The sequence below is a fragment of the Ictalurus furcatus genome, chromosome 27 (assembly GCF_023375685.1).
Source record: "Ictalurus furcatus strain D&B chromosome 27, Billie_1.0, whole genome shotgun sequence".
Classification (NCBI taxonomy): Eukaryota; Metazoa; Chordata; class Actinopteri; order Siluriformes; family Ictaluridae; genus Ictalurus; species Ictalurus furcatus.
Window position 1 is genome coordinate 3,308,437 of NC_071281.1, and position 11,296 is coordinate 3,319,732.

Here is an 11,296-nt window from a genome sequence, read left to right on the forward strand (position 1 = left end):
GGTCTGGGGGGTTGGGGGCGTCGGTCACTCCGCACACTCTTGCCCCACCTGCCCACCCCATCTCCCAGCGGGGGGACCCGAGAGGACGAGAAGGAGTGAGGCAGCTCCATCTCTCTCTTTCGCTCCGTTAACTCGGCCTGACAGGGAAGAAGAAGGAGGAAAAGGGGGAGGGGCCTCAGCCCATCAGATCCACCAATCCGAGTCTCATCTTACTCTCGGCCAGTGGGAAGAAGGCGAAAAAAAACCAGGAGCTGGTGCACTTCTCTTCTTTCATCCCTCCTTCCTTTCCTTCTCTCCCTCTGGGCATGAGTAGCGTCTCTCCTCCTCTTCACACTGCCACACCTCTGCTTCTCTTCCTCTGCGACGCATCCACGAGGTATTCCATCCCTCCTTCTTTTGCTTCATCTTTCTTTTCTGGAGTGTTTGGTGCAACTTTTTTATTTTTTGGGGTGGGTGGGTGTGTGTGTCTGTGTTTTCGAATGTGAGCTTTCCAAAATCTTCTCATCTGAGCAGTGAAACATGCTCTCTGTAACGCATCTCCGTGATTGGACCATGACTTACAACCTTCTAAAGCCATGCATCATCTTACAGGTTATGAATTTTGCATAATAATTGAATTATCGTCATTTCTGGAGCTTTGAAGATGCACAAGTGATGATCAGAACCTAGCATTTACTGCCTCAGATGCATGTGTGGTGATGCCACATGGTACACTTGATGCAGCATCTCGCACACGCGCAAGAATCGAATGGATACGATTTCGAATTCCGTTCCTAGTTCTGCTAACGTTTTTGTTGTGGTTGTTTTTGCATGCTAATCTCACTTCAATAGGGTCGGACGCTTCTGAAGTACTTTATACATAAGTGCATGAAAAACAATATCAGCTTCTTTGCTGTAAATAAATCCTGGTCTAAGATTTAATATTATTTACAATTGTTGAGCTTTAATAACTCTTTTTTTTTGGCCTGAAAGCTGGCCATCGATGTGCACCAACTCCACATGGCAGATCAGGGCTGGGCAAGATCTCTTGATTGGCTCTTGTAGCTCGCTGATTTTTCATTTTTTTTAACTTTATGCAGAAGTCTACGGAAAAAACCCCACCAAATTTAATTGTTAACATAGTTGAAATCTAATATATAGTGTTATTTTTCTAGTTGTGTCGCTTTAATAACTTGTTTTTTGAAGCTGTTGGGCCACTGGATCGAGCTACATGGCAAATCAGAGCTGGGTTTTGTTTTTTTTTCTTCCCCAAACCATATTATTGCTCCTACAGTAAATGTATGCATATTCTCAAATGTGTTATCAATACCGCAAAAATAATGATATTATGTTAGACTTATTACCTCATAATGCACTTTTAGGATCACTTTTATGAATCAAAACATAGTTTTTCTTCATTTCAGCCCAAAAGACAGCGATGTCTGCTGATTTCTTTCTTTTTTTATATACTTTACATACTAGGATACATAAATCAACACCAGATTTAATCATGGAAATGGTTTTCAATCTAATATGTAGTGTGATTATTATGTTTTTTTATTTGTGTAGCTTTGAGAACTCATTTTTCGGGATGTTCGGGCCATTGGATCGAACCACATGGCAGATCAGGGTTGGGCAAGGTGTGCTTTTTCCAAAATTTGGAATCATTTCAAGAGCGAGCTTGATGCTAAATCCATTCGTATACTTTTATTACATATTCATTTGACCATATTCTCATGTTATACTGTATTTCTGGATGTTCTTAGAGATACAAGAACATAGTCCAGATGTGTAGCAATGCCACATGGACCAACTTCATGCAACATACATGGAAAGATTGGATCATGTAGATGCAACTGCAGCCCAGCCCATGTCTAGCATTTATTTCAATTTTTTTTTTTTTTTTTTTAACATTTTGGCCCAAAACATGCTGAAGCAAACCACAAATCAGTGTGTACTGACTCAGGGTTGAGAATGACGTGCCTTTTTTTCCCTCCAAACCACCTCCAGGACGGACCAAGAGCGCTAAATCCGTGTAGCACATTCCTGTAACGTCCTATTTCTGGATTCTTGATATTGCACAATAATCGCATTAGGCTATTTTTCGATCTTGGGGTTGCACTCAGGATCGGAAGATGCAGGTTATAGATCCAAACCGAGCATGCAGGTGTAGGGAATTTTTATGTCATAGTGTGTGAACAAAACCTCAACATGAAATCATCTACAAAAAAAACAAATAAATCGAATCTTATTTATAATTTTGCTTGGACGATAGTAAAAACCAGGTTGATGAGTCATACGAGTCATATGATTTCTAATCTAATTGTATTCCTACACAGATTTAATCATTCATTTTGGTCAAAAAGCCACTGGGACGACCCACATCACAGGAGTAGCGATGCCACATGGTGACCTTCGTACCACAGTAAGCTCTGGCCACGTGAATAATATATTGTTTAGCATGTTTAAAGTTTTCCCACCAATTTTTTGCCCAAACGGACCGACCCGGACCATCGTGAGGTCCGCGTTTTATACAGCTATGTGCGAAAATCACGACCAAGCCCTACGTTTAGTTGTGTAGCTTTAATATCTTGGAACAAACTGTAGGTCAAATCAGGGCAGGTCAAGACGTGCCTTTTCCAAATCACTCTACTGTAAAATTCAGGATTATCGTAAAATATATTTTTGAAAAATGTAAATAAATGAATATATATCCTGGTATTATACATGGCAAGGCAGCATTTCTCCATTGGTGGAGTAAATGGTGTTATTTTGTGTCATTATCAGTAATAATCTATTTTATTGACATACATCTTCTCACGCTTTGAGAGTTGTAGATAAAATTTCACACACAAAAAAAATGTTTTCTTATCTGTACAGTTTAAGATTGAGATTGAGGAAATGTGTGTGTGGTTTGAGATTGGGGTGTGTCCCAAAATTGGCGAATGAGGTCAGGGGAGTGGATGGTGGTTGAGCGAGCTCATATTTCATACACGCACCCATGAAACGTGTGCTTTTCGCTTCAGAAAAAAAAAAGATTTTTGCTCATTAGTGTCTCGCTTTATGATCATTGTATAATCCTTGGTTAAAAGAAGTGAACTGACTCCACACTTCTCTCCATTCTCCATTCCACGGGCTCTCTGTATGGGTGTGATATGATGAGTGTGCGTGAGCAAGACCAGCGACTATCTGTTGAAAAGACTGTGGCACACGTCTTCTTTTCAAATGGAAAAACACACCCCGTTCCCTTTTCAGGCCCCGGTATCGATTAGTTAATAGTATTATTTGCGAAGTGTGCCTTGCCTGTTTTCTTTTGGATGTGTGTGTGTGTGTGTGTGTGTGTGTTTTGGGTTTGGTCAACAGAAGGCCAGAGCGGTGGTCATCTTTCAGTGTTACTTCCTTTCAGGCTGAAGGTCGAGAGAAGTCAGGGGAGGTCGAAGGTTAATAGGTTTTAACCCCCGTGAGGACTGAGGTCACGCAGGAGAGAGGAACGCTCAATCGATCGCCTTGAAACGGCTGTATTCCTCATCACACATCGCCCAATTCCTTGCGTTCGTTTTTGTTATACGGATAACTTCCGAAACAGAGAAGATGAAATTGCAGTGTGTATTGGGTAACGATTTGGTCTATTTCTGTACAAAGGTATTTTATTGTAAATTCCTTTTAAAAAAAAGGCAGAATTGTGTAATAATTAAGAAATATGAAAATTATTTTGAAATCTTAAGGAAATATAGAAAGACTAATTTGAATATCTTCAGAAATATATCAAGGGCCTCCCCATTTCTGGGGAACTATCTGTATCCTTGCTCAGTTTCTTGGTCACGATTCCTCCCGTTGAAGATTTCCATATCATCTGACCGCACCACCAATTTGCACCACCATACCTCTGAAATCACCGTTGAGTATCTCATCATGCTTTGGAAAGACTGCAACTTGCCCAGTTATGTCAAAAACAATGCCCAAATTGCAGTACCTTGTTGGTCCACCTTCAATGATGCTAAGATGCTAAGCCTTAAAGATGAAGGTAGGATTGAGATCCAGTGTTTTTGTCTTAAATGCCAGTCATCAAAAGCCCCAAATTTTCCACCGTCATAGTGTTGTGTGGGTAATAGTTTAGTGCCCCTGTGTCAGTAATATCATGGCCATCATAATGATCAAAATCTGAAATAGCCTAATGATAGCAGAACACACAAAAAAAACGAACCTTTTCTGTAGTTAGAAACTCTTGCAACATCGACAGTGAAATTGTCACGGCAATAAATCCCAGCTCTCTGCTTCAGTTGTGTTACTATAATGCAGGTTATGAAATCCTTGTAATCCTTAATAAGGCTAAGAAAGTGTCAATTTCAATGAATTTAAGAAGGTTAACAAGTTGCTAGCTAGCTAAACACCAACCACATTGTTTCCACGCTGTTCTCTTAAAACTTACCTTACTTTTTCTGTGCTTAGCGAAGCAGCAACATCAACTAACAGTCCCTCAACAATGTACCTGCTGGTCCCAACCTGCTCCTCAACTAGAGCTAGAGCAAGTCCTGGTTTTGCCTTTATTTAGTTTTGCATTGTAGCTAAGAAGATGAGTCAACAAATAGATATTAGCTACATTTATATCCAAGGTTGACCATAATGCAAAGGGCCCTAAGTTGGTCCTTGAGGTACACCAGTCATTTCACATTTCTGGAATATTATATATATTATATCACATATCTGGAATCAAGGTATGTTGGGACTCTAGGACAGAAGAAACAAATGACTATGCCAAGTTTGGATTCACTGAACCCAACTAATGCAGGATTATTTAAACCTGAATTCTACTTAAGTTATAGGAAATACAGCATTGGTTCTCAAATCCAGTTCTGGGGACTCCGTGGATTTTAGAGTCCAGTCTTGTGATGTTTTCTGTATTGACTCTTTCTGTATTCTGAATTTGTCTTGGAATTTGAGATTTGTACTATGACTTGGCTCGGTCTAGCTAAATATGGTCTTGGTCTTGACTGAGAGAGTCTTGACGTTGTGTTTTTGCATGCACAAAGTTTGTAATAATCCTTCTTCTAGAAAACAGACTAATCATTGGCACAATGCATGAATGAACTAGGTGAATTAAATGCTTGGTCTCAAAAAGGATTTGATTGTCTTGATCTTGCCTAGGTCTTGCTTTCATCTGGACTCAAACTCGACTTGTCTTTGACCCCCTTAAGATCTCAGTTAATCCTGGACTTGGACTTAACAATGGCAGTCTTTACTCCAGCCCCACTTCCAACACACCTGACTTGAGCACTAATTAGCATAAGGCAGCCTGTAAAATGAAATATCCATCAAACAGATTTGAGCTACAATTGTATCCAAGGTTAACCACATTCTAAAGGGTCCTAATGAGGGCCTTGAGGTACATTGGCCACCAGTTCTTCCACATTTCTGAATAAATAAAGATGTTAGAATCTGATTAACTGGCAGAGGTGTGTTGGGAGTTGGGACTAAACAAGCAAATCGTTGAGCCAAAGCCCGTATTAGTTCACCAAAATGCAAATCCAGCGTGGTGCCTACAGCACACATTGGCTGTGCATAGGCTTGACCTTTCCATACTCCCAACCCTGATCCAGGTCATTAAGGGTTTGATTGCTTGGATACGGAGCATTCAGTAGGAACAGTGCAGAAGGAAGTCCCTGGGACTGGATTTGAGATTTGAGTATCCCGTTCACTTCATTCATAATTTTAAATTATTCCCAATTATTTTGTCGATTCATTCAGGAAATGCTTGATCTTGTTTTGCTCTTCTAGAGTGTGAAAAAAGTTGGTGTACCAGGATGGTGACGATGGGAATTTCAGCAGGTGTGTGTGTGTGTGTGTGTGTGTGTGTGTGTGTTTTTGGAAGTCTGGACTGTTGAAAGTTGAAAAAGGCAGCGGTTTGGGAAGGTCACCTGCTGGACTCGTCCCAGCGATAAGACTGTCCTTCTTTACCAAGTCAGCCATTTTGCTGTTAATTAGTGACCAAAAGTGGCATGCTACTCCTTTCAACACACCTTTGTAAGATTTAATATAATATCCTATAATATAACCAATAATCCGGTAAAACGGCTTTACGTAAAAACTCAACGTTGATGTATTATGATAAGCCAGGTATAGCCTTATAAATAAATTTTAAAAAAGCAAGTTTTCCAATATCTGTCATATATTTACCTTGTTCTTGGGCACAGAATGAGTCTTGGGTTGAACGTGGTGCTGTTTCTGTAAACGCTGAACGGAGCTTTAATCTGTTTTCTCATTAGTCAGCTTTATTTCAAAAGCCCAATCAGCAATTACTGCGGCCAGTGCACTGGTTTTTGGCTTTCAAACAACAATACATTCTCAGAGTGTTAACTCATACAGCTATACTGTATCTGCTCTGCTGTGCTGGTGAATGTGGAGGTAGACCTGGATTTCCTGTGGACAAGAAGTGTAGTATAATATGGTATAGTATAGTATAGTGTGGGACAGCATACAATACAATACAATACAAAGCCAAAAAAAACACAATACTGGAGAATATTATAAATACACATGTGAGAATATATCCTGAATCTGAGAACAAGCTTTACTTTAACATTCAGATACTAAATCTCGCTAATACGTGAGAACGATGGAAAGAGAAGAATTCTCTCTCACTCGTTTGTGTTTCTCTTTCTCTCCATTGGTTACAGCGAGGAAAGCGACGGAGGACGAACAGAGGGGAATCAATAGAGCTGGCCCATTGAAGAAGACAGGCGGGGTGGTGCGCCTTCTCAACCTTACAGCACAGGCAAACAGCAAGAAATCACACCATGACACACGCGTATACACGTGTAGGCTTATTTATTCACTTGCCGCCACCCAGAACAAGCACGTTGGAGGTAGAAGCAAGGTAAGGTGCCACTAGAATGATTCCTGCATAGCAAGTTCCAGACAAAGATTGAAAGGTTGACGTTTTAAAGTGTACAACGACGGCATCTCGACGTTGCGGTAGCTCTGATTTCTGGAATGTTCTTCAGGCCAAACATGTGAATGTTATGAGTAGGGATCATCGACACGTCGTGTGATTCGATTGTGCAGCGTCAGCAATCCATGTGACATCTTTTGCCTCACGATCAAGCCATTAAACATTCGCGTCGCTCGTTCAATAATGTCCGGAAGAGATTTTTTTTTTGTTCGGTCCTAGCTTGGGATATACCTCAGCCAGGTAATCAGGATTCTTACATTTGTTTTTACTCAGCTCCAGAAATGGAGAATTGCCGGTGTACCTCAGGGTGCACTCTGAGGACCGTTTGCATTACCAGGCCAACTTCCTCTCTGTAAAATATCAACAACGACTTGGTACTTTTCTTTTCGTTGTCATTTTTTACAATTCCTATGACAAGGATGAAAAATTATTTCGATGATTTTTTTTACTCAAAATGGCTACGAAAGAACACCACCGAGTTCTACCCATGACAAATCGTCACGACAAATTGCCATAGTTCCCAAAAAGGACTGTAAAAGGTACGTGACCTTTCGAATAATGCCCTCTTTGCTATAATCTACGGTGGCGCATATGTGCAAAACCCAATAACAAACCAAAAAGCGTGACAACGAGCACGTTTCCCTTTCAGTTTTGAGTTAATTTTGTTCTTTTTTTTAGTTTTTTACTTACAGGCCATCGTAATTATATGACCTTAACATTATGGTAAAAAAAAAAAAAAAAATAGTAGGAGTGATGTAAGTGATGTGTGTCACCCCTGCTGACTAACCATTAGTTTGATTATGAAGAAGCTCAAGATTTCCAGAAACTTCCACCACGCTCATTAGCAAGGCTGTCTAAGGTGCTCCTGTCAGGTTCCAGTCATACTGTCTTATTGTTTCCCACACAATATGGCATCCGTCGCCAAACGAAGCTGTTCCAGATTCGCATTGTCCAGCTTGCCGCCGCCCTCTTCCCCCGGTGAGAAAGCATCCAGAACCTTTGGGCTACCACAAAGGAAAGTGTCAAGTCTGTTTAAGTCTAAAGGGATTGTTTGTTAGGAAACCCAGTGCTTACTGAAATCTGGTTGATGTGGCCTGTAAAAGAAAAAAGGCTGTTGGGAAAAGTTTTAACCCCCCCCCTTATACTCCTCCCACAGCACCTTAACCTAGTGTATCCTAGCTCAACAGCTCATGCTGATTTATTCCTAACAATACCTCCTTCCCTCCATCCTTCCCTACCTCCAACCCGGGGGGCTAATGCCTCCCAAAAACTCGCACAGAAAGGCCACAAAAGGGCAACCATTTCTTCAAGACCAGAGCCAACCAACACCCCGAGTCTTGTTTTCAGGTAGGGTAGATGAAAATAAAAGCTGCGGTGGAGAACGTTTCGTTTGGTTTATTAGCGGTGAAACAGAGTCACAACCTGAACACAAAACACAAACAAACAAATTAAATACTGTACCATGATTGGAAAAGACCAGAAGAAGGGGGTGGGGTCTGAGTTAGCCCTGAGCAAAAGCGTGCGTGCATTAAAAATACCCACTCGAGCCATGAAAGGAGAGGCAACATTATATTAGCTGTTTTTATTTATTTATTTATTTATTTATTATGGTTAATGATCCAATTAATATTACTTCAAAATTACAAGGTAATTTCAATGCTCTAAAAAACATAATTATGCTATTTTTACACAATTGTTTTCTTTTAATAAAATGTTAATTTCTATCATAACCATGTCAATGATTCTGGTTACATTTTAAAAACAGGCTGTGTATTGTCACACCAGCCAGGGCCACTCTTAAAACATTTCTGGGTTTTAAAAGTGTCTACTCAGTAGCAGGTTTGTAGTCTAGCGTATTATGTTTAATCAATTTCTTACAGTTAAGAAAACATGAACAAGAATACTAATATTATGGTAAGAATTATTATTATTATTATTATTATTATTATTATTATTATTAATTTGGACTCTTTTTGCATTCACACTTTCAAATTTTGGACATGATTCAGTTCTTTCAGTAACAGTACACCTAACGTTAATTTTTTTCAGTTCCAAATATATATTTTAATTTTAAAAAATGTTGTTTCTATTAATTGGTGTTAGAAGACTACTGTAAAACAGTTAGAGTAACAGTAATTTTTAACTTAACTAAAGAATACATGAAAATAACCTCCAAAAATCAGCTTTTCTTGAAACAAAAAAAAAATTCTAACAAACAAACAGCTCACAAACTAATAAGCTATTTAGGACAATAGTATTCAGGGAAGATAGGAGTAAAACTGAGTAAAATTAAACATAAAGGTACACAGTTATAATGGCTGAATAAAGGATTTAAAAAATCTGATATGATTTTTTTTTTTTCATTGTAGTGGAAATTGGACAGTAATCATCACAGACACTGCATACGGTTAAACGACAGAAGGTCCTATCGTGTGATATAAATAATGAATGTCAGCGGTGTGCGTGGTTTAATGTTTCACTGACGCTTTCAATTAAATTGAATCAAACGGTTAGAGAACGCTTTTCGGCTCATCTGTCAGCTTATTGGTCTATTTTCTTTTTGTAACGTTTTTTGTTACTGAAAAATGCCAAAAAAATTAAGACCAAATTAAATAAATGATTGAACTAATGACAAACTGAAGTATTTTTCTACACTAAATCTCTAAAAATAAAAATCACTGCCATAAAGATGCAGATTTCAGCTGTACCAAATACTTCATTCAACTGATTTCACCTCGTCTGCTTTCATGCACCGGTTAGCATTCTCTGGCTAGTATACGTTCACACGCTAGCTAATAAGCGTTTCCTTTGATAGCTAGCTTTAACCTTGCTGGTTTTTCCACTCACTAGTCAGCTTTCATTCGCTAGTTTAGTTTCAATTGCTAGTCAGCTTTCACTTGAATTTTTTACTCACTAGCAAGCTTTCACTCGGTAGCTAGCTTTTATCCTGCTAGTTTTGATTTGCCAGTCAGGTTTCACTTGCTTGCTAGCTTTTACTTGCTAGTTTTTCACTCACTGATCAGCTATCACTCAGTAGCTAGCTTTTACTCTGCTAGTTTTTCACTTGCTAGCCAACTTTAATAAGCTTTCACTCAGTAGCTAGCTTTTACTCTGCTAGTTTTAACTTGCTAGTCAGCTTTCACTTGCTAGCTTTTTTTTGTGCTCTATGGGAATCATTCACTCTGTAGCTAGCTTATACTCACTAGTTTTTCTCCATTCAGTAGTTTAGTTAGCTTTTACTTGTGAGGTTAGCTTTCACTCAGTTAGCTTACACTTACAAGTTTACTTTCAGTAACTAGTCAGCTTTGGCTCATTAGTCAGTGCTTCATTCACTAGTTACTTTTCACTCGCTAAGCCAAGGCATGTTTGGTGTCTGACATTTGTTTCTTTAGTTTTGTGCTGGATCTATGAACCTAATGTTGCTATCAAGTAACAGAAGTCTGTCTCACTCATAAATCTGTTCTGTAAATACCTGCTCAAATCAATATATTCCTGCTTCAAACAATGTCCCATCATCTTTTTAAAAATACACAGGCAGAGTAAATATTTACAGTTTCTTGCCATCTTTTTCCAATGTTGGTAGGCGGCACACTAAACTGTGCTAAAGAAAAAAAATATTATACTGTTGTCCAAGATGGCTGCCGTCATAGCGTTCTAAACCAAGTCAGTACATCTGTGTGACATCACCGAGGAACTGGGTGTGGTCGGAGGAAAAATGTATTTCGCTACTTGTTAAATACATTAATCGTATCTCTAGCGCAGAACTAAACAAGGAAACGTCGGATAATTGGTTATGTTCGGCGTAGAAAAGGGAAATGATTCATTTAAAAGCTCTAATAGTTAGAAGTGAATTAGTTAAAACCTGATGTTTCTGAACTCCACAAAATTCCTGGTTGCACCTTTAAGAAAACACTTCATGCTTTGGATTCATTTTGCAAAAGCCAAAGTGGCTCTTTGAACTTAGTCTCTCTCTCTCTCTCTCTCTCTCTCTCTCACAGTGTGTATGGAGGGATGATCACAGTGGATGCTTGGACAATACAACCCTGCGTACTTCTGCTCCTACCATGGCAACTGGTGGGTGGAGGATAGGAGTGTGTGTGTGTGTTTCAGGGGCCACACAGCAGATGCCTTGGGGTGACGCCTTACAGCTCAGCAGCTGCTAGAATCTAAACTCACACACACACACACACACATCACTGAGGTGAAAAGATCAGTATGGCTCGTTTCTGGCACACACCGCTGGCACATTATCACACACACACACACACACACACACACACACACACACAGGTCAGAACAACTAGGAACTAGTCAGTGTGTTATCTAGTGAACTGAACAGTGTTGGTAACACTCTCTCTCACACACACA

General features: G+C 39.5%; 1 long non-coding RNA gene across 1 annotated transcript; it reads left to right on the top strand.

Moving 5' to 3' along the window:
* On the top strand, positions 1 to 11,296 carry LOC128602969 (uncharacterized). The gene is made up of 3 exons (XR_008384922.1): positions 1 to 2,404; positions 6,654 to 6,853; positions 10,927 to 11,296. It is a non-coding gene; the product is annotated as an uncharacterized LOC128602969 (long non-coding RNA).